The sequence below is a fragment of the Lissotriton vulgaris genome, unplaced genomic scaffold (assembly GCF_964263255.1).
Source record: "Lissotriton vulgaris unplaced genomic scaffold, aLisVul1.2 SCAFFOLD_372, whole genome shotgun sequence".
Lineage (NCBI taxonomy): Eukaryota > Metazoa > Chordata > Amphibia > Caudata > Salamandridae > Lissotriton > Lissotriton vulgaris.
The window spans coordinates 987,799-1,011,557 of record NW_028252847.1 but is presented as its reverse complement, the minus strand read 5'-3'; the positions used below and the strand labels follow the sequence as shown (position 1 = coordinate 1,011,557).

At 46.0% G+C, this 23,759-nt stretch overlaps 1 pseudogene across 1 annotated transcript in view; it reads right to left on the bottom strand.

The window, feature by feature from the left end:
- The window catches only part of LOC147661245 (uncharacterized), an 86,119-nt pseudogene extending 84,292 nt beyond the window's left edge, over positions 1 to 1,827 (bottom strand). The window contains exon 1 of the transcript XR_015306004.1: positions 1,598 to 1,827. The product of XR_015306004.1 is annotated as an uncharacterized LOC147661245 (transcript). The remainder of the gene's footprint in view (positions 1 to 1,597) is intronic.
- Positions 1,828 to 23,759: the final 21,932 nt, after the last annotated feature.

Sequence of the window (23,759 nt, the reverse complement as noted above, 5' to 3'; positions counted from 1 at the left end):
ATCACTCTTATTTCTCTTTTCTGGCCTCTTCTAGCATTTTCTGCTTGTTCATCTTGTTCTCCCCTTCCGGCTGAAGTAACAAGCAAAGTAGAATGGAATCCTTCACATAGACTTCTCATAGTACCATCCTCACCAACACACCACTGATGAGAGTGCAGTAACCCTTTGCAGCATTATCATACAAGTAGCCTTGGGTGCTTGGGTCACTCACACATTTGGGGGTTGTGCTGAAGTCTCACTCAAAGCTGCCTAGTTCTACCAAACAATGGGGAAGAACTAGAACTTCACATGTGACTTTGCTGAGACGTCTGCAGTGTGCGGAGTAGTACCAGACTATTCTGCACAGAGCAGACCCTCTTACATCCAGTGATCCTAAAGATTTCTGTACAGAGAGGAGAGGCCAATAAGAGTGACTGACATGCCCCAACATCTGCTAAGACAGACACACTGCAAAAAGACACACTGTAGACGTGTCTCAAACACACACACACAAACACACACAGCCTGCAAAGACAACGCTATCCTGTTCACATGAATACACATCCAACCTGCAGAGATAAATCAAAAACACAGACATGTACATTCCACTGCTTAGAAGGCCTCCTACCTGGCAGACCCAAGGTTAGTGCACACACACACAATCCCTGCAGCAGACACACATCCCCTGCAGCAGATAATGCTATAAGCCAACCTATGCCGCTGGAAACTATTGCAATGACTGAGGTTTTACCTAGGCTGAATTAGGAAAACAGGGGCAAAGGGGCACGGGACAGCAGGGAAGCCTTGACATTCAACTGCCTGGGGGACATGCTTCTGACACAGGGGTACAGGTGGGCAAGTCAACAAACTAACAGCGAGTGCCGAACAAAGAGTGTGCACAGTTTTCTCATAGAGCGCTAAGATGCAGTGCAATGTGAACAGATTTTTCACAGTGAAGTAAGATGCAGTGCAGTGGCACACATTCCTCAGTACAGTAAGATGCATTGTAGTGGCATAGATTGCTCATAGTGCAGTAAAGTGAAGTGCACAGATCTGTCACAGTGCATTAAGATGCAGTGCACAGATTTCTCATAGTGCAGTGAATGCAGTGCAGTGTTTACAGATTTTTCACTGTGCAGTATATGGCAGTGCAGTGCATACATTCCTCATAGTGCAGTAAAGTGCACTGCAGCATGTACAGATTCCTCATAGTGCAGTAAGATTCACTGCAGCGTGTACAGATTCCTCACAATATAGTAAGATGAAGGGCAGTGACACAGATTTCTCATAGTGCAGTAAGAGTCAGTGCAGTACACTCATTCCTCACAGTGCTGGAAGATGCAGTGCAGTGGTACAGATTCTTCAGTGCAGTAAAATGCAGTGCAGTGACACAGACCCCTCATAGTGCAGTAAGCGGCACTGCTGTGTGTAGATTCTTCATAGATCAGAAACGTGCTGTGCAGTGTGGACAGATTTCTCATAGTGCAGTAAGATGTAAAGGTCCGTGCACAGTTCTTAACATAACATAAATGAGATGACCGCAAACACCCACAGGGCCAGAAAGAACCCCCCCCCCCCCCCCCCCTTCCCTCAGCACAAGGTGCTGACAATCTCCTACCTGAGCAGAAACCTGTGCTGACATTTCCAGGCTCTCTCCTCCTCCTATGGCTGGGGTGGGGCAGGTGCAGATTTGGGGTCTGGGGTCGGATGGGGTCTATGAGGGTCTGAAAATGAAGATAACTGCAAAGACAGACAGGTCGTCCTTCCTCTCATGCAGCAGGCTCGACACAGAGGGAGAGGCAGAAAATGATGTCAACATCTGCTGCTTGTACTGTCTCTGCCAGCGCTGACCTGGAACAGGAAACCCTTCTGCCTTTCACACATTGTGCTCAGTGGATTCATCTCAGCAGGCGAGGCACGCCCTCTGCTGGCCACTTAAAGAACCATCACATCCAGTCTCCAGGAGTGAATATACATAAACAAACATTTTGTGGCAGAAAAGATCTGGGTTTTTAGATGTCACAGATTATGTGTTAGAGGTGCAATTAAACTGGACAGTTTATTTCTTTTTTTTTTAAACACATCAGGTTTTCTAAATGCACAGCAGGGTATACTGCAATGTCAATAGAGAAAAATACCATGAAGTTTTATTCACCAGATCAAATTCAGTTGGGCATAAGGCATGCTTTAATGCGGAAATTAAAAGAACAGCCTGCTGGATTCATTACTGCAGTGCCAAAACGTAAGTGTATTGTTTTGTTTGTGTTTGCTAGCTCTGCCTACAGCCTCGTACACACTTTTCATTGATGACTAGACATGTGGCAGACGTTGGACTCTGCAGGTGCACAAGGCCAGGGTATTTCAAGACAGCTCAAGTCACTCTTCTTTCATTTCACCACTGCCCATACTATCTCACTTTCCAGGCCTATGGCAGCAGGAGACGGCTAAGTGCTAGCCTCTGCCTCTCCACCCCCATCCTGCAGGTTTGAGCAGAGCCCACTATGACTCTGCTGTGCTTTTTATGCTGTAACCTCAGGTAGGGTTGACCCCTTTCCACAAGATGAATACCGACCCGTTGTTGTTGTTTTAAGAGTCTGAAAGGCCCGGGTATGACACCAAATAAAACTTTAAACAAAATCAAATATATCTACATTTGTAACGTCACTTTTCTGCCTTAGTATTCTCTTAATTCTTAATCAGGGTATCGTACTCCGTACTCCTAGGTGCATCATGGTACTCAATATGTCCTTGTAATGTAAGGATACCGGTCTTAAGCCATTTTTCACTCTCCTTAAACACTTCACAATCCACAACACTCACCATGATCTGATCATCCATACAGGGTCACCAAAAATCCTGCCTTACCAGTTTTTTGTCTTAGTTTGCCCTAAGTGCCCCTCATGATAACGTTTTTGTGCCTCAAACCCTCAGGTGTATCAAACTTGTCATTTCTCATTAGAACATTTATGTCACTCAGAGTTAGTTTATCCAGAATCTTAACAAATGGTCTCACTGAAGGACCAACCATGCTCTCCCTACGCTCGACATGCACTACGATTTGTTCAACACTCTTCAATACTACGTCCCTATCCATGCACGAACGCCCAAGGCATTAAGCGGGCCAGGTCTTGCTGGTGGCGCATGCGCTGGCTCAGGCTAGACCTAAAAAGCAGGTACTGAGATGGTTCCCTATCGGGCTCTCCATTACCATCCTTCACTGCCTTTAATTTAACTTCAAAGAGCCTCGTTTTAGTTCTTTCACAGTCTCATTTCAGAACGGAAGCATTTTCAATATTATATACAACAAAGCCATAGTTGTTGCTTATTTATCTTATACAAATAACAACCAATGACAACGCCAACAGTCCTAGTTTGTTGTAGGTGTAATCTTTTATATATGTGAATGCAATGACAGTAGCAGCAAAATCTTTGTCTGGTGGCACACTATGCTTAACATAGTATTTTAGCTTAGATTTTTTTAAGCCACACCCTTAACCCCTTCGATGCTATTGACGGAACGGTGCCGTCATGAGCGTCGGTTGGCCTGTGCTCCTGATAGAACCGTTCCGTCATGAGCCCGTTGGCTCATTAGAACGTTCAGCACAGTGCAGGAATCTGCGCCGCGCTGAATGTGTTAATTACATCGACCACAGACCTTTGAGAGACCCCCCATTTTTCATCCCACTTAAGTCCCTGCGAACCCAATTTATCAGCACAGACCCAGCCACCGCTACATTTTTCCACATAGCACAATGAAACCAGGCAGACCCACTGTGACCGTTTTCCCCAGGACACTCCAAGAAGGCAGTTAACTTGCACGTTCTTCCATATTGATATGTGGGCAACCTTGTAAAAATACTCCTGAAGTTTGGAAGCGAGTCTAGCTAGCCTAACTGAGCCCTTACCAGTACCACCAGGACTCAAAACTTCCACCAAGGGTTTGTGATAAGTGCGTATGCAAAAAATGTAAACTCCATAAATTGGTCCTAAAATGCTCGACAGAGCAGGCAGCTGCTAGGGCCTCGAACTCTATAACTGAATAGTTGCTTTCACGTTCCCTCAATGAGCATGAGGCAGAAGCCCGAGTTTTTTTGTATTGTATTGTATTGTATGGCACACTTGTAAAGTGCAGCTGTCACCCGACGGGTATCCTGGCGCTGTGATCTTTCAAGGTCTGAACACAAAACATCACTTTAACAGCCAACTACAGTATCCTTGGGAAGAGATGAGTTTTTAGTCCCTTATTGAAAGAGGAAAGGTCTCCCAAGCTTCTAAGAGACAGTGGCAATGCATTCCATAGCCTGGATGCCGTGTAGCCAAAAGAACGGCCACCCATCCGTATCCTCCGGATCTTGGGAACTGCCACTAGGTAGGCTGAGGCAGAGCAAAGAGATCTAGTAGGGGTGTACCAGGAGAACAACTCCTGCAAAGGAATCGGACCCAGACCTTGAAGAGCCCGAAAAACTAAGCACAGAGCTTTAAATTCAATACGTTGGGGAATAGGCAGCCAATGAAGATCCTTGAGTGCTGCTGAAGAAGAATCGGGGCACCGGCGGGAGAGTGCCAATTTAGCGGCAAAATTCTGAACCCGCTGCAGTTTGCCCAACAAGGTGGCGGGAGCCCCCAGAAGCAGTGCGTTGCAGTAATCAAGTCTGCTTAAGATGATGCTACACACTACTTCTGGTCTGGCATGGGCCTGAAGCAGGGGGAGGATCTTTTGCAGGGTGCGCAGCAGCACCATACAGGTGGGCACTGTTTTATTTACGAAACCATCCAGTTGTAAATTGGGTTCCATCGTCACTCCCAGATTTCAAACAGAGTCAGCCACCGCTACCGTGCCCTGAAAGGATGAGGGCCAAAAGTCTTGTGGTAAAGGTCGAAGGATACTATCTGCTGAGCAGTGCAGCACCTTGGTTTTAGAGCTGTTGAACTTTAAAGAATTGTTGCCCAGCCATTCCGCGTAGTGACCATACAATGATGGAAGGTCTCCTGTGACACTGCATTCTTACCCTCAAAGAAGAAGATAAGTTGTGTGTCATCGGCGTAATTAGTGACTGCAATGCCAAAAGATTTAATTAGCTTGATCAGGGGGCAGAGGTAGAGGTTAAAAAGAATGGGACTAATGGCCGAGCCCTGAGGTACGCCCTGCCCAACCCTTTTGATGGTAGACTTGAAGGGAGGCAGGGCAACTACCTGATGTCTGTTGGCAAGGTATGAGACCAGCCAATCCAGGGCCAGGCCCGACACTCCAGCCTCCTCCAATCTCCTGATCAAGATGGCATGGCTGACCGTATCGAACGCTGCGTACCGGTCCGCACTTGGGATAATACTGCCCCAATCCATGCACACTGGCATACACCATTAGAAATATATGAAGATGAGTGTCAAAAGGTGTAAGAATTGCCGCCTCAAAAATGTCTCTCCTTACACAATCAATTGCTCTAAACCAATGAACACCCCTTCCGCAATAACATTCTAGATTCCTCAGTCTTGTTTGCAAATGTAGGAAAATTAATTGTATAGTTTTCGACCAAGCCCATAAATGAACGTAACTGGTCTTTATCATGTCAAATAGGTGCAGACTTAATAGCTTTAAAAAAATAAATTTTAGGAATGGATGCCCTGCCCCAAAATCGAACGGCCAAGGTTTTCAATTTCCTCTACAAGGAACTTGCAGTTCTCCTTCCTAGGGTAAGACCAGTCCCCTGAGCCTATCTAACATAGACCTTAAGATGTTGTTGTGTTCCTGAGGCACGCTCCAAAAACCAGAATATTATCTTGGAAAAACTTTAGGTTTTCCAGACCCCTGAAAACCTCAACCATAATCCTTTGAAGCAAAAGACACACATCTGATGGATGGAATGCAGGACAAATCAGAACATTCACCCCCAGTCAAAAGATCTGGGTTAAATCCATAATTATTTGCTCACCATGCCACCCCAGTTTAGAACTGGCCATATGCAAATCAGTCTTGACCCTGTGCCTCCTTGCAACAGTCCAGCCCAAACTGCCAAGCCAGGTCCTCCCTGAACCAAAAACAAGCATCCTGGGACCGGTTTTGAGGTTTCACCCCTCATCAGCTAGGCGCTACTTACCTCACGGGTAAGTAGCGCGCTCTACAAGTACTCTGATTGATTGATTGATTGACCATGCCACCCCAGTTTAGACCTGGCCATATGCAAATCAGTCTTGACCCTGTGCCTCATGGGAACAGTCCAGACCGAACTGCCAAGCCATGTCTTCCCTGGACCGGAATCAAGCATCCTAGGACCGGTTTCTGGCTATCAGCCTTCATCAGCCAGGATAGCTTGACTCCAGTGGCTCAGTGAGCACGGGACCTACGTCTAGGCATACCCTTCCCACTTACTGTGAACAGCAAAACAAACAAGATGATGGATGGAATGTTGCACAATGGCAAAACATTCACCCCCAGTCACAGATCTGAGTTCAATCCATTGTTATTTTGCTTACCAAGCCACCCCAGTTCAGACATGGCCATATGCAAATCAGTCTTGACCCTGTGCCTCACGGGAACAGTCCAGACCGAACTGCCAAGCAATGTCTTCCCTGGACCGGAATCAAGCATCCTAGGACCAGTTTCTGGCTATCAGCCATGATCAGCCAGGATAGCTTGACTCCAGTGGCTTAGTGAGCACTGAACCCACATCTGGGCATACCCTTCCCACATAGGGTGAACAGCAAAATAAACAATCAATCAATCCATCAATCAGTACACTTGTAAAGCGCGCTACTCACCCGTGAGGGTCTCAAGGCGCTGGCGGGGAAGTGCTGCTACTGCTGGAAGAGCCAGGTCTTGAGGTGTCTCCTGAATGTGAGGTGGTCCTGGGTCAGACTTAGGCGGGCGGGGAGGGAGTTCCATGTCTTGGCCGCCAGGTAGGAGAATGACCTTCCTCCGGCGGTGGTTCTGCGGATCCGTTGGACAGTGGCGAGGGCGAGGCTGGAGGAGCGGAGCTTGCGTGTTGGAGTGTAGAATGTGAGGTGGTTGTTGAGGTATTCGGGCCTGTGTCATGGAGCGCTTTGTCTGCGTGGGTGAGGAGCCTGAACATGATCCTTTTGCTGACGGGGAGCCAGTGCAGGTCTCTCAGGTGGGCTGATATGTGACTGTGGCGGGGTATGTCGAGAATGAGTCTGGCGGATGCGTTCTGTATGTGATGGAGTTTTTTCTGAAGTTTGATTGTGGTTCCTGCCTATAGGGCGTTCCCATAGTCAAGTCGGCTGGTGACGAGAGCCTGGGTGACCGTCTTTCTAGTTTCGGTAGGGATCCACCGGAAGATCTTACGGAGCATGCGCAGGGTGTTGAAGCATGAAGATGAGATGGCGTTGACTTGCTTGGTCATCGTGAGAGAGGAGTCCAGGATGAATCCCAGGTTGCGTGCGTGGTCAGTGGGTGTCGGTGCGGTGCCTAGTTCTGTGGGCCACCAGGAGTCGTCCCAGGCAGATGGGAATGGTCCGAGGATGAGGACCTCCGTCTTGTCTGAGTTCAGTTTCAGACGGCTGAGTTTCATCCATTCCGCGACATTTTTCATTCCTTCCTGGAGGTTGAGTTTGGCGGTGGCTGGGTCTTTGGTGAGGGAGAGTATCAGCTGGGTGTCGTCGGGGTATGAGATGATGTTGAGGTTGTGTTTGCGTGCGATAGTGGCGAGGGGCTCATGTAGATATTGAAGAGGGTTGGGCTGAGCGATGAGCTTTGGGGTATGCCGCAGATGATCTCGGTGGCCACGGAGCAGAAGGGAGGGAGGCGAACTCGCTGAGTTCTGTCAGCAAGGAAAGAGGTGATCCAGTCCAGGGCCTTGCCTTGGATCCCAGGTGTTGTGGAGGCGGGTTATTATGGTGCGATGGTAGACTATATTTGGAAAAAAGGTTAATTTGGAACTGGTTTAACTAAAGGACAAGACCTGACAAGAGACAGAAATGACTATAAGGAAACAAAGTGCATGGTACAAAAATATAGACTTTATTTTATTAGATTATGACAATTTCTTTATAGTTAATATAAAAACACTTTTACTTTGTTGCGAGTTTTTCTGTGTGCGTGCCTCCACTATACATGTGATGGTTAATCTACATATATATACGCATAATTTGGTTCTTGATGCAGTTCAATACATTTCAAAGGGAATCTTGATTTGAGAACTGTATGGAAGCTTGTTTCAACACACTATACATAAAAACATGGCTAAATATAACAACATGGTAGACTGTATCAAAGGCGGCTGAGAGGTCTAGGAGAATGAGGGCGGTGGTTTCTCCGTTGTCGAGTAGGGTCCTGAAGTTAAAAACATGGCACATGAAATGCTTTTGCTGAATTAACATGTGTTTTTGCAATGTAGAGAAAAGTGGCCTTTTTAGCTTTGAAGATTAATAGAATGTTTCTCTCTTCCCAGCTCATCCCTAAATCACTATTTCTGTCTTAATAGACTTTGACTTGTTGCATATTTTGATAAATATTTTCAGTTAATAACACCTCTTTTACTTTGTTGCACATTGCACCTTTATTTTGCATGTTGTCATAAATAATAGAAAAGCTGCTTTACACTAGTAGCTTGGCTAGGTAAACATTTATATATGACATTAATATTATCTTTTTGTTTGTTTTATTTTGGGGCATACCATTAAATGGCTGCCTGTGAAACCAGGCTATGGCTTGCTTTGAAAGAGAAGAGAGCATGCGCAGACTGTGGCAGCTTGACTCAAACCACGAAGAAGTCAAGGACAGCTTGAACTGTACATTCTTGTGATTCTGCCAATGTACCTGTGAAGGAAGGAAGGAAGACTAACTATAGAAACATTTTCCCTAGCAATTGTTGCAAACTTATAAAATGTATTTATTATGTATGCTTCTTTTGTTAAAACTGATATAGTCAGGTTTTTTTGAATGCGTCAGGGTGATGAGAACTCATGCCATCATGACGGACCAATCCGTACAGGTTTTCCTGAAAGTTGAAACATTTTGTGTAGTCTGCCAAAATTTTGTGTATAAATACTACCTCTCCGGAGGAGGGGCTGGCTTTCTTAGCTCAGTTGGCTTCTAGGCTCATTAGGGGGTGTGTGAACTCTTGAGAGAAGGAACGGATTAGGCCAGACATCCTATGGGTTAGGTACGAGAACGTCCCGGGAGATTGCTGAAGGGGAGGTGCGTCCGAGGAGAGTCAGGGGGAGGTTTCTTGCTTCCACGTCATATCTTGGCACTGCAGGCCACATTCCTTTGAAGCCTGTGAAGGAGGGGCTATCTCCCTCCCTGCTTGCTCTTTAGACACAGACAGACAGAGAGTGCAGCTGATTAAATAGAATTAGATGCTAAACTTCAAGTTATGCTTTGACTAATTAATTAGGTCTGAAAAGATTTATTTGTTTTATGCATTTATTTCTCTTTATGGGAGATTTTTGCAAACTATTTGATTTTTGATTAGCCTTGCAAGACTATTTTTCTTAGAGTGACATTTTGCGCCACATTCCTATATGTAATGCTTATATGCAGACTGTAAAATGTTCTGTATTAATGCTATGTTTCCTATTTTCCAAATTCTGTAACCTGATTGGTATTTTACTAATGAATAAAGGGTCAGAGAAAAATTAACTTTTGACTAGAAAATAAAACCCTTTAAATACTCAACAACTCTCTTTATTGGCTTACAATAATAATTGTATTTTGACTGTTCATCTTTATTTAAAAGTCTCCTGAAGGTAATACATGGTGTGAAGGGCCCAACACCTTTTGAGCGGTAAATTAGAGGTAGCATGAGGGTTTTGCATTGAGAAATTATATAACATGGAGACTCTGCTTCCCCTTACACGCTATCCAGCGCCAGCAGGAGCCCCCGTGCCCTGACTTCCCGCCGTTATTCAAGTAAGTAATCAAAACACGGGCAGACCGTGTTCGCGATCAGATCCTTGTGGTTAAAAAATCGGGCCATAATCTGATAATTGAATGATTTGTATTTTAGGAGGTGCAACCTGGCACCTAGCGGAATTGATACTTAACCAAAAGCCTCAAGTGCGATCCGGCACTGGCGTATATTGATATCAAGAATTAAACCATACAAGGAAGGCCCATAGCCTATTGACGGTAAATGACTCTTCACTGCGCCGTTTTGAGCACCCCCCCAACCCCCCTTTTTTTTAAATCACATCTGAATGCCGGTTTTAATATAGACTGTTTGTCAACCCAGATTTAGGGGCTGTCAGCCCCCGTTACGGATCTACTGGCCGTATTACAAGCGTGCAATTACCGGTGAACTTTGCTCATCCTTCAAACGTAAGAAATGTTTCAACAACACTGTTTTTTACTTTGGGCAATATGCTCCGAACCGCTAAATAATGATCAACACCAGCAACGTAATACTAATGCTTGCTTCGAGAAATTAAGCCACAATTTAGATTCCAGTAGAGTCCTCTAACCACGGAGCCACTCGTTTTAAAATTCACCCCGCGTGCATCGCGTTGCCCGCCACCACCCCTTGTGAATCACGGCACAATCCCTTGAACAACTATAATACGCTGTTATTCCAATATTTCCTCCCAATTTCTGTAATTTCATACATCGCCGTTTTAACACTTTAAACCACTGCGCCTTCAACCTTCACTGACATCACGGGCACAAGCCGCATGTCTATTGTTTAAATCGACTCTAGTCCTGAAGTGGATGCCCTCCTCTTTATGACACACTCAAATTCACCCTCACATAAGTCACTAAATAAATGCCTAGCAGTTTGGTTTTACTTATCTCTAGTTTTTGTATTTTTCTCCCCCCTTTTATTCCCTTGTAAATGTTGATACAGTAATGCGATATAGGCAAAATATGTGAATAAGCTTAAGACAACAATGAATTACCCCTTGTCCTGAAGATGATGCTTTATATTGTTGTGAATAGAATCGAAACGTCGTTGACAATAAAAGCACCATATGCAATATGATTTTATAATATTGTAATGATTAATGGTGTGAAAATGGATATTTAAGTCTGTCACAATGATTACAAACAAACAGACACATCTTATACTCTGCCTTTGGCCATTCTGTTTTTCGTTGGTTTGTCTTGTGTTCTGTGGGTCACGGCTGTGCCCACTTGTCATTTAATGTTTTGAATCACAATCAACTGAACTTATATAAAAATAAATTCTTGTCCGGCTGGACGAAAGACATACGATCTCTTTTAGCGTATGATTATTGTACTTGTCCATTTGTCTTTCCAAAATAGGGACCACTGTTCTCTAAAACATGTTACTGCCCAAGGTCCCTATGGCCTACCTTCTGGGTTTCCCTTGTTGTGTATAATAACAAATAGGGGTGGAATCACAATTGAGGAACGTGCCATAATTAAATGCCAGGGGAGCTCTGAAAGTGTTAATGTCTTGCTGGGTCTTGCTTGCTGAGGTACTTTCTTCTACCATCCGCCACGGTACTTTCTTCTACTGAAAACCACCCAGTCTACTCAGAAAGAGGATACAGCCTTTCCTCTAATTTGTCACATAAGACATGACTCTCTGTCTTCAGAAACGACCCAGCCACAGAGCAGAACCGATGAATTGTCCTCCACAGTGTGCACTGGCCCAAAACGGAAGGGGACTGGCTCCAACAGGCGCGTCGTGTAGAGAGTGTGCAGTCTTTACCAACACAAGACCATTTGTGTAATGTGTGTGCCCAGCCAGGCAGCCTAGCAGAGGCCTTGTGAGGCAACGATGCTCAGCAGCTACAACGGGCAGACACCACAGGCGAAACAGTCTGATGCGCCCTTTACTCACAGCGATCTACGGTCACACTTCGGCCCCCAACCGCACATCTTGACAGACGCAGTCTTCACACATTATAAGGCCAGCAGTGTAGAGCGCTTAACATGGCACTTCAGCAGAGGCCTCGGTGCATGAGGCAATGTTACACGGCAGATACAGCAGGCAGACACAGGATGCGAAAAGTAAACGTGCCCATTGCTCACTTCGGCCACCTGACATAAATCTTGACTGGAAGCACTGACTTGAAACTCTTTTTCCAGTGCTACCCATGCTTTAAATTCATTTAGATGTGACACACACCCAGCGGCTGCTGCTGGCCCCAGCACCCACTCCACTCACACCACAGACTGGTGTCATTCACAACATGTGGCTGGCGATTGTTGCCAAAATATTGAAGTGACTGCACCACACTAGTTGTAAAGGTAGAACACCTTTAGTAACAGATACCAATAATGTAGGGTGATTTTCCCCTCCCCAGCCACAGAGCAACTTACTCGGATAGAATTCAGCACTGACAACATTCCGACATGACATTGCATCATGACATTATCAAGACCATGAACCCTGAGTACTACACAATGTATGTGGCACAGCCTGATAGTGGGCCTATCACCGAGTGTCCAAACAGTACAGTGTGGAAAACTAGAATTCCAAATAAAAGCTGCGCCTTTCACCCTGAGACCAGCTGCCGCAGACTACAATGTAAAATAAAGATTGAAGTCATGTCTCAGCAAGCATTTCACATAGGTGTAGCTGTCACCGTCTATCTTGTTATGAAATATCACAGGTAACAATAAATACGCATATTTCCTGTTAGCTTCTTTACAATAGCTCCCTGCACTGTAAACAGACACCTGCATCTTGAGGGTGCTGTGCTGATCAGTCAATCCTCTACCCCCAGAGTGTTATGTTCTGTATTGTATATTTTCACCCTGGTACTGTGATGTTTTTTCCCCACAACATGGATGATTCCACTTCTGGAATCTGGTGTGTGTGGATTCTGAGAATCTCTGAAGCAGACAGTTGCCGGATATCAGGGAGGTGCCAGGGGTCATTGCAACCTGCTGAATAAAGCTCTTATTAATGTTATCCTGTCTTACAAAACTGGCAACGAGGATGGGAACCTGTTGAAGACGACACAGTGCAGAGGAAGCACAGGATACACGACCCTTCAATACACACCTCAGGTTAAACAACAGCACAGGGTACCTGACCCTTTAACGCACACCTCAGGTTAAAGAACAACACAGGGTACACAACCCTTTAACGCACGCCTCAGGTTAAACAACAGCACAGGGTACCTGACCCTTTAAAACACACCTCAGGTTAAACAACAGCACTAGATACACGACCCTTCAATGTACACCTCAGGTTAAACAACAACACAAAGTCAGAACCTATAAAAAAATATGGCCAGAATAAGCAATCAGGTACATAGGTGAAATCACAGCCAAGCCAACACATGCAGACTATCACCATGACGAGAATGTTTTCAAATATGTGTGGGAACAGATCAGGAATGGAAAAAACAGTTACAAGGCAGCAAAACTAGCACACCGCATACTTAAATGCACGTTCAAATTTTGTATTGGCCAAATAGGAAAGGTTAAATATTGCACTGCTCACCATCAAATTATTGCTATGCACAAATGCAGAAAGAAAAAAATGTATGCAAATAACAAGGCATGCTAAGAAGATTGGTGAGAAATGATAAGTCATGCTAAGAAAATTGGTTAGAAATGATAAGGCATGCTAAGAGAAAAATTGGAGAGAAATGACAGTGGTACACAAATCTAGTACCCAAGTATCCACCTGCTAGGAAGGAGAAGGTTATCAAACTAGATTATAAGTGCACAATCCTGGAGCTGGGATTCTTGCTCTCCTGTGCACCGCACATTTTTGCGTTTTAAAATCAGCTGTATCGGAACACCAAGATAAACATAATAAATTGAGTGCTAAGAAGACATAACTAAATGGCACTTCTTGGACATGACAGCCAGTCAGTCAGTCAAAAAGCGTTATTATCGGCTAAAAGCTATAAAAGCACATATATACAATTTTCAAATACTCGAAATATGCCAATTTAAAAGAGGTACAATATAAACATGGTGCTAAAAAACAGTACACAAAAGAATTTAGGGTATGGCATCCTCCTAATCAGTTAAAAACAATAACAAAGGTCTCACAGTTTGGCATTTTTGATCTTCGCGCTTCTGGAGCACCACATAGACAGGAGATATCTGGAGGTCACAAACACAATCAAGGGGGAAGTGTCATATTTTAGGATTCTATATACTTCCCTATAATCCCAGAGACCCGTATTCTTGCATAATTGTACAATCCATTTAGCTCTTGCCTTGGAATATAAAGGGCAAAAGAGCAGAACATGCAGATCCGTCTCCTAACTACTTTCACACCCTGGGCATGTGCGAACTGCAAGAGGTACATTCAACCACTTATTGGTGACTGCCCTAACTGGGAGTGTTCCGTGTCTGAATCGGATATAAAGTTTATTCGCAAATAAGGGCTGGATGTCATCCAAGAATTACTCAAAATGATAATTATCCTTGACCTCCAGTAATCTATTGCACAACTTACCCAAAGCAGGATTAAGTGCTAGAAGATCCATGCGATATTGTTTACGTGCTTTAGCCAAAAACCTTTTAGTGATTAAAGGGCATGTTTGCTCTGGGGAAAGCCACATATCTGCCCTACCCAATGCGTGACAGAGCTGCTTCACGATTTTAACCAGGGGATTTTCTACACTCCCCTTATAGCCAATAGATCCCTCAAGTCCTCTCTATAACTTATCAGCTCTGAGTAGTCCAGAGTCGCCTCCAATACAACAGGGGACGGTTAGCTATAACATCCTGTATAGGGGCCTAACCCAGATCTAAACGTAATGGAATCAGAGGGGTGCTCTGGGGAAGTCTCAGTAAGCGCCTAATGAAGCTATTCTCACTGATGGACAGTGAGGTAACACTACCGTGGCCCCACAACTCTACTCCATAGAACGCACCACCCCTTGCCTGGGCTCCATAGATTTCAGCTGGTGGTCCCAGGATTTTAAGTGAGCACTCGTTATACACCTTTAAAATTCCACCAGATGCTTGAGCCAGCTTCAGTTTTGCTTTGGCCATGTGCGACCCCCACTCCATCCTATCATTCAATGTTACACTCAAATAATCAAATGTGGAGACTCTTTCCAGTACCGAGCCATCCAAATGGGGGTGAGGCCAATTTGTTGATTTAGCGTGGAAGACCATGTATTTGGTTTTGAAAAAATTGATCTCCAAATTTCTCGTTCTGCAGAAGGAGCAGAATGCCTCCAAAGTTCGCTGGATACCCATAGAAGATTTTGATAACAAAAGCGTATCATCAGCGAACATCAGAGCCGGTATCTTACGTGTGGCTAAACTTGGAGAATCTAAATCCCTAGCACCCAACAGATGGTCAATCAAACAATTGAGTAACAAAGAGAAAAGAGTGGGGGCCAACACACACCCCTGTCTAACACCCTTTTCCACAGGGAAGGGGGCCAAGAGCTCCCCATTCCTCCCGTACCTCACCCTCGCAAAGGTGCCTTGATGTAAACGTTGAAACAATTGGCACAAATATACTGGGGCACCCATCTCTAACAATATGGCCCAAAGATTATCCCTCTGGACCAAATCGAAGGCAGATCGAAGATCTACAAAGATAAAATACAGCCTGCCAGCTCCCATTGTCACCATCTTCCAGTAGACCAATTGAAGTCTAAACAGTTAGTCGATGGTAGAGACCTTAGCACGGAAGCCCGCTTGGAGATAGGTAATGTAAATGTCATGTACAAATTGATACTTGTATAGCGCACTACTAGCGCCAGGATACCCTTTGGGTGACAGCTGCACTCTATAAGTATGCTTACAGTTACACAGTTACTCACCCGCAAGGGTCTCAAGGCGCTTGTACGAATTCCGCTGTGGAACCCATCCTGGCTTTCCCTGTGAGGCGTCCACTCCTGGGCACCCACAAGGTGGAGGCCAGGCATCCTTAGCGTTGTGGGGGCCGTTGTGGAGATTAAGCAAGCTATTGCCCAGAGTTGCACAGTGGGACTCCATGATTGAAATAGGCACTGAGGCGAGAATGATCAGGTCTGTGGAATTTTGAGCCCAAGACCCGCCGAGGTTGGGAATTGAACCCTGGTCCTGGGCTAGACCTCTGCATCAGGGTCTGCCGCTCTAATCATTGAGCCACACTTCTCCACGTAAGGATGTGGTGTTCATCAATCCAACACTGTAGCCTCATTAATAAAAAGAGGGCAAACAATTTCTGCAGGACATCAATCAGGCTAATGGAGCGGTAGTTTGCCGGGTCGAGTGGGGAGGCCTTTTTATAAATGGGGATGATCTCTGCACCCAACCATGTGTGGGGTATTTCCATACCGTGGAGGATGGCATTAAAATATAACCAAATATAAGGGACCCAGACCTTCTGCCCGCTTAGGAATAGATCCAAGGGATTCTATCGAATCCCGGAGCCTTCCCAGAAGACAAGCTCCTCAGGGCCGCCTGAATTTCCCACATAGTACAGAGTGAATAATCCTTATCTTTTGCATCCAGTGCTCCTGAGTCGAATATTGCCGTTGTTAGGGGAGGTAAATCTACAGCAGTTGGGGTATCACTATGGGAAAACAAAGACTTAAAATGCGATATCCAAACCTCTTCACTCAGGTTAGGTACTAATGCAGAGGGACCTTCAACCGTACCCGTTCTAACTAGATTCCAGAAAGCCCTGTAATCACGTCCATCCAGATTTTCCTTTATGTTTGCCCATCTTATTGCCTCCCATTCTGACTCAGATTCAGCAATTATACTCTTGTAAGAGAGTCTAGCTGCTCTAATGATCTCAACAGATCCATTTTTGCCTTCCCTAACAAGGGCGCATTTAGCCAACCTACAGGTTTGGTGTACCATTGGACCAGGTTTTTTTGGCCGCAGCCTCTGTTAGCAGTGGTGTAAAAATAGGATGCCAAAGTAGTGATTAAATTGGAGTGGATGGTCCCAAACGCGTGAAAATAGGAAGAGTCAAAGTTTTAGACCAGGAGTTCAAAAGCCTCCACTAGGGAGCAGGCAACGTGTTGGTATAGATCAGCTATTCTTTCAGGGGCTAGCACAAACGTGGCCCATTTTATGCATCTGCCACCCGCAACTGTAATTAGATTCATATCTGCATGGGTCTCCAGCTCGCCCGGTCTATATTGGTAACCCAATGTGTGTTTTAACAGAAGATTGTGATCACTGTCTACCCTTAGGATAACGCTGAAGGTTCTGATTCGAGACCAAAATTCTACTTTGACCATGATATAGTCAATGGTTGTGCCTTTCCCTATACTATTATAGGTAATCTTACCTGGGTCATCAGGATGGAGTCTGCCATTAAGAGCTCTAAGGGAGTGAGTTAATAGGAGCTTGTTAATCTGCAGAGCCATTAGTGACCAGCGCTTTGCCGGGTACATTGAGCATTCCTGAATGAGCCAAGTGGAATCCTCATCTTGAGTTACAGAAGGGATCCTGGCCAAGGGTTTAAAGTGACAATTAAAGTCACCACCCAAAATTCTATGTGTCGGTGAGGGAAATAATGTGAGGAGCTCATCTAAAACATTTAACATAGAGGAACCCACCGTATGGGGAGTGGGTCGCAAATAAACATTAAAAACCGCCACACTCGTGCCATCCAAATATTTGAGAACAATACAAAGAATATCCGGAGAGTGGGATTCTATCACCTTTACTGAACAGCCCAAGTGCGTAGCTACCCAAATACAAAGTCCCCCAGAGGGTCTCCCTCTCAGTCCCTGTACAGCAGGTGTATAAAAAGTCGCAAAGCCCACCCTAATGGGAGCAGTCAACATCCATGTTTCTTGGAACAGGCACATGTCGTACTGGTCCACCAACTCTTCCCATTCTGGATGGGCTAGCTTAGAACCAATACCCGCAACATTCATGACCCAATCAATGTGCTATGGGATTCTTCCCTTGGAGGAATAACTAGAGAAGTTGAAAACACATTAAAAGTGGGCTTTCTTGCCAGATTATCCGGCTGAGTTCCATATCCTGGGGGGCTTGAAATTGTGCTAGGTGGAATCGTTAATATTCCATCTTCCTGTACCCCGGAGTCCGTCTGGGGGGTCCCCCCCTCAACCCTCTGGCGCTCCTCCACAGGAAACTCAGCAGCGTTAGAATCAGTTTCAGTAGGTCTTAGTGACTGATATAGTCAATCTACATAATTCAAGACACTGAATCTATTTACTACAGGAAGGTTGTATTCTACCGCCTGCATGCCTGAGTGGGGGTAGGTTGGTCCAAACCCACCAGGGACTATTACCCGAGAGTGAAAATACCCCAGAGGGAGTGGAATGATTGTACCCGATAGTCTATGACCTCCCCAATCAAGAATATATTTAACCACTCCAGGATCCCTAAAGTTAACAATCACACAACCCCCCCAATTAAGCATGGGCGAATTTTACGAATCTGGCGTTCGCGAATTTGCGTATTTGCGAACTCACAATCCGCAAAATCCGTGAATTCTCGCGAATTTGCTGATTTTTTTTTTGTTCGCAAGGGTTTCTGCCAGTTAGCGAGGGTTTTGTACCAGTTCGCAATTGCGAACTTACTTGTCAGCTCGCAACGGTCGCGACTGTGTTTTTTCTACGTCTGGTTCATCATCACAGGTTCACAGCACCCTCTGTTTCACCACTGCCACCCTGTTTCACCCATGCCACCCTCTGGTACATCAATGCCACCCTCTGGTTCATCACTGTAGATTATGGGGGGGGGGAAAGCAAGCACACCTGCCCTGCTTCAACTGACATGAATTAATTTGGGGTTGATTTATTAATGTGTCACTGTTTTAAAATTCCAGTCTGGCACCTGCTTCCTTATCTGTAATTTGCTTTCTGTTGCAGTGCAATTTTTTTTTCCAGGACCTTTGTGGCCTACTTGTAGCTATTTTATGAGCCTGCTGTGAGGGTCAGAGCAGGGTCATAGAATTGTTGCAACTAGCAACTGAACTCTGGAGGGGCCCCAGCCAGGAAGCACTCCAGGGAATGGTTAGTAATGATGAGTTTGAACTTTTGCACCTGCTGAGTGCTTTCAGTTTTGCAAAACTTGTTTTTCTGCAGAACAGCAACTGTAATGCCCCAAACAAACTTACTTGTGAAAGTTGATTTCTAATCCAAAAGTGATCCAAAGAAAGTCAAAAGGCCTGAAATCCAAAAAAGTGCAGGCAAATGTCAACCTGAGGAGTTATTCTGATAAAAATCATCATTTTCAGAAGGTCTATGCTGCTTGCTAGTGGATTTCTTGTGCAGAATTGCAAATTTTGTAATTTCGCGATTGCGAGATTGTTGCTGCCTGCCGCACCTACATGTTCGCAATTGCGAACTCTCGCGATGCGTCGCCAAGCTCCCGCGGGATCCCGCAGCAAGATCCAAAATGGCGCAGCACTCGCAAAATATCGAGAAAAACAACTCGGCAAACACTGAATGACGGTAAGTGAACGCCGCACGCCGCAATATTGTATCACCAAGAAAAAAAATCCGCTGCGTGCGAATTTGCGGATTTTCGTTAAGTTCGCGAGAGTTCGCGGATTGCAAATTTACCGAAAATCCGCGAGCGGAACGGATTTTCCGCCCATGCTTACCCCCAATATCCTTGGGTTTGGTCCCCAACCAGCAGACTCTTCTAGCAAATAAAATTTCACCCTACCCCATACCCATTAAGGGTCTGTTTTTATTCAACCAGAAAATGATTTTATTCTTCAGCTCCGGGAATGTCTCACCTCGGTCACCAGATAGCAAAGGAACTCCAGTTAATATCACCACATACGGAGAAGCCGGAGGAGGTAACTGCGGGCAAGGTAACGTTTGTTTAATATCCTTGCTAGGAGATTTCGGGACAGGCTTGTAGGGGGCCAAAACCTGGTCTGACTGGTTCCTACTGTTAACTTGTGGAATTAAATGTGGGTCTCTGGGGCAGACGTGGCTATATCTAAAGGCGCTTTACAGGGAAAAACAGAACTGGAAGGAGTGGTACTAGAAATTAGTTTCAGCGTATTCATCAGTTCCAATCCAGGTGCCAGATTTTTACATTGGGGGCCATTATCTATATGAATGAATGAATGAATGAATGAATTCTTTTTATTGCTTGGTTACTCAAAACCATTACGTTAAAAACAGAATACAAGGTTACAAAGTTACAAAAATTAAAACCAAGGGAGTTTGTGCCGCCCTGGGGGCTGGGGTTACGATGAGTAAGATTCGTATTGAGGCATGGGTCTGCAAAGTCACTATAAGGGCGGGCCCTCCGGGGCCATCAGCAAGGATCGTGTCTGGTGAATGAACTTTCCGAAGTAGGCCATGTGCTTTATCGTTGTCAAGGTGTAAAGATGAATGATCACCTCATTTGCGGTGCGGGTTCCTGATTGTCTTAAAATTGGCCTAAGATAGAGACTGCGGGCCAGTCTCTATCTTAGGCCATTATCTATACTTAGTCCTTAGTTAGCCTGATTAATATTACCTAGGTACACCTCCTCGGTGTTGCTCCCAGTAAAGACAGGTAACTGTGCTCCTCCCCCACCCTTGTTATTTATCAATGAAACAACTTTATCAATTCTGCTCATCAAGATTTTAAAATGAGATTTGATACACTGCTCCATTTGTGTTTGGAAGTCTATTAGTAGATGAGTAGCCCAAACCGGAAGGGCTAGAGTGACGTTAGCAGGGCCTGGCTCTGTCTGGGGAGTATCTAGGGCAGATGTAATCACCTCAGCAGGTTTATTATTTGGTTTCAATTTCCAAATTTTAGAACGACACTGTGGTGCCTTTTTAACCACCTGGGGAGCTATAGAAGGTGCAAGATTAATGGGAGAACAAACATCCGGTACAATCTGAGCACATGGAAGCTCACCTACAGGAGACTCTAACGTAAAACCAGGCGAGTTAGAAATAGGTAGTAATACGTTTCCAGGTAGCAAGGGGGAAGCCATAGCAGGTGTAAGAGAGGGTCGTCTTTCTGTATTGACTATGGCCAATGAAACCACCCCAATAGCTTTTTGTAGCATTTTATCATTCGCCGTCACACTAGGGGCGGGAACTGATAATGCTGCTTTTTGCTGTGTCAATGAGTGGGAGCTTGGGGGATTGGTTTTACCCATGTTACAACTTATGAGTATCTTAATCCTTCAACGTAACAACGTAACACTACTGTAAGATTTGCTAATCAGAGTAAAGGAGGAACTTGAACTGTTCGTTTGGAGGTGAGAACATCCTTAATCCGCAAAGTCGATAACCTATGAAATACTACCACATAAAACCTAGCTTTGACTGATTAAAATGTTAAGTACCAAAATAATATGGCCCAGTCCAGTCACTGCCCGTCAAAAACAGGCCCGCCCTTGGTCCCGGCTTCATCCTGCACCGCTGTAGGAGAGAAGTGGCTTTTTTGCGCGTTCAGAGCGCCTCCCACCGTGTCTCACCAGGTGAGTGAGACGAGATGCACCGTGGGGGGTGTAGTCCGTTGGAGGCAGCACGATATCCACCAAAGTTCAGGGAGAAGGCAAGGAACTCTCCACCTCACACCGCCTCTGCACACAAGACCCCGCAGGGAGGCACGCCGCTTTCAATTTGCTGCCGCCCATACTAGTAGAAGGATTACAGCGCTTTTGTGCGCGTTCAGAGTGCCTCCCATCGCGTCTCACCAGGTGAGAAGAGATACACCGTGGGGGGTGTAGTCCGTTGGAGGCAGCACGATATCCACCAAAGGTCAGGGAGAAGGCAAGCAACTCTCCACCTCATGCCGCCTCTGCAAACAACACCCCGCAGGGGGCCATGCCACTTTCAATTTACTGCCGCCCACACCGGTAGAAGGGTTACTGCACTTTTGTGCGCGTTCAGAGCGCCTCCCACCGCGTCTCACCAGGTGAGTGAGAAGAGATGCACCGTGGGGGGGTGTAGTCCGTTGGAGGCAGCACGATATCCACCAAAGTTCAGGGAGAAGGCAAGCAACTCTGCACCTCACGCCGCCTCTGCACACAACAACCCGCAGGGGACCACGCCACTTTCAATTTACTGCCGCCCAGTCATGAAATGAAATGAAATGAATGAAATGAAATGAAATGAATGAAATGAAATGAAATGAAAAAGAATTTCTAAAGCGCATGGCTGCCCTTGAGCGTCCCAGCGCTACGTGTACACACAGACAGACCTCCTCTGAACCGCATCCAGAGATGTTAGTCATTCTGGGGGAAAAGGAACGTTTTCAGAGATTTTCGGAATCTGGTCAAGTTAGGTTCTTTCCTCATTGATGTTGGGAGGGAGTTCCATAGCTGACCCGCATTTATTGAGAAGCGGCGTCCTCCGGCCCTTGCTCTTTTTGCTCTCGGGATAGCTACCAGGTTTTCCTCGCCAGAGCGGAGCGTTCGTGATGATTTGTAAGGGCGGATCAGATCTCTGAGGATCGGAGGGCCTGTGCCTTGGAGGACTCTGAACACTGTACAGAGCGCTTTGAATTTCACTCTCGCTCTTATGGGCAGCCAATGGAGTGCTTTCAAGGCCGGTTTCGCTGACGTTCTTCTGGGTGTATTCGTCAGCAGTCTTGCGGCTGCATTCTGTGCCCTCTGGAGCACGTTCAGGGTGTATTCCGGTGCAGCCAGGAAAAGGGCGTTGTTATAATCCAGTCTTGACAAAATAAGGCCCTGTACCAGCAATTTCCTGGAGTCTAGTGGGAGTAAGGGCATAACTTTCCGTATTGAGCGGAGCAGCCCATAGCAACACCCTGCAGTTTTTTTCGCCTGAGTGTGCATCGACAGCTCCGGTTCAAGCCAGACGCCAAGACTTTTTATGGATCCCTTCGGGGTCGGAGGATCTCCTAAGCAGGCCGGCCACATACATTTGGGGAGGGAGGTGCAGAGATTTCCCAGCAACATCACCTCGGTTTTGGAGGCATTAAGCTTGAGTCTTGAGTCGGCCATCCATGCCATGATGTTGGTAAGGCAGGCGGCAAACTTCTCACCATGGTTTTCTGCGAGCGAGAGCGAAACAATCAATTGGGTGTCATCCGCGTACGTTGCGAGTTTCACTCCAAAGGGTGCGACCTCCCCCTCCAGTGGGGCCATGTAGATGTTAAAAAGCGTAGGGCTCAGTGATGAGCCCTGCGGGACACCACACTGAAGGGGGGTGGGCACTGATCTATTGTTGCCCTCGCACACTTGATATGTTCGATCACTCAAGAATGACGTTAGCCAGGTGAGCGCCAGGCCTCTTACTCCCAGCTCCTCCACCCGGTGGATCAAGATCTTGTGATCCACCGTGTCAAATGCCGCGCTCAGATCCAGGAGGACCAGGGCTGCTGATCCTCCTGAATCTAAGATGCACCTGCCCTCTTCTACCATGGTGATCAGCGCCGAGTCAGTGCCCTGACCGGGCCGAAAGCCAGTCTGGGTGTGCCGTAACAACTCGTTGGATTCCAAAAAGGACGAGAGTTGCCGGTTAACCCATTTCTCAGCGATCTTTCCCATCCCTGGCAGTAAGGAGATTGGCCGAAAGTTGGACAAATCGGCGGGGTCAAGGCCCGCTTTTTTTAGCAGGGCTTTTACTATAGCCTGCTTCCAACTGGGGGGGACCTTGGCGGCGGCAAAGGAAGCGTTGAGTGGATCTACTGCCGGACCCGCTATGACATCCGTAAACTGCTTTAGGATGTACATAGGCATGGGATCCGTCGGAGAGCCACTTTTTTGCGCGGCCAGCTCTTTACAGAAAGCTTCCCTAGTGATCGGGGCAAACTTGTCTAGCACGACTCTATCAGTGGCCAGACAGCTCTCCCCTAAGGGCGGGCTCTGACGGGGCAAGGGGAGGCCGGCTATGATGTTTTGAATTTTCTGGTCAAAGTACTGGGCCAGACAGCATAAATCCTCCCAATGAGGCTAAATGGCTCCCAAAACGTCGCTCTACGTTGTTTTCTAGAGGAGATGGCAGTAGTATTAATCAAA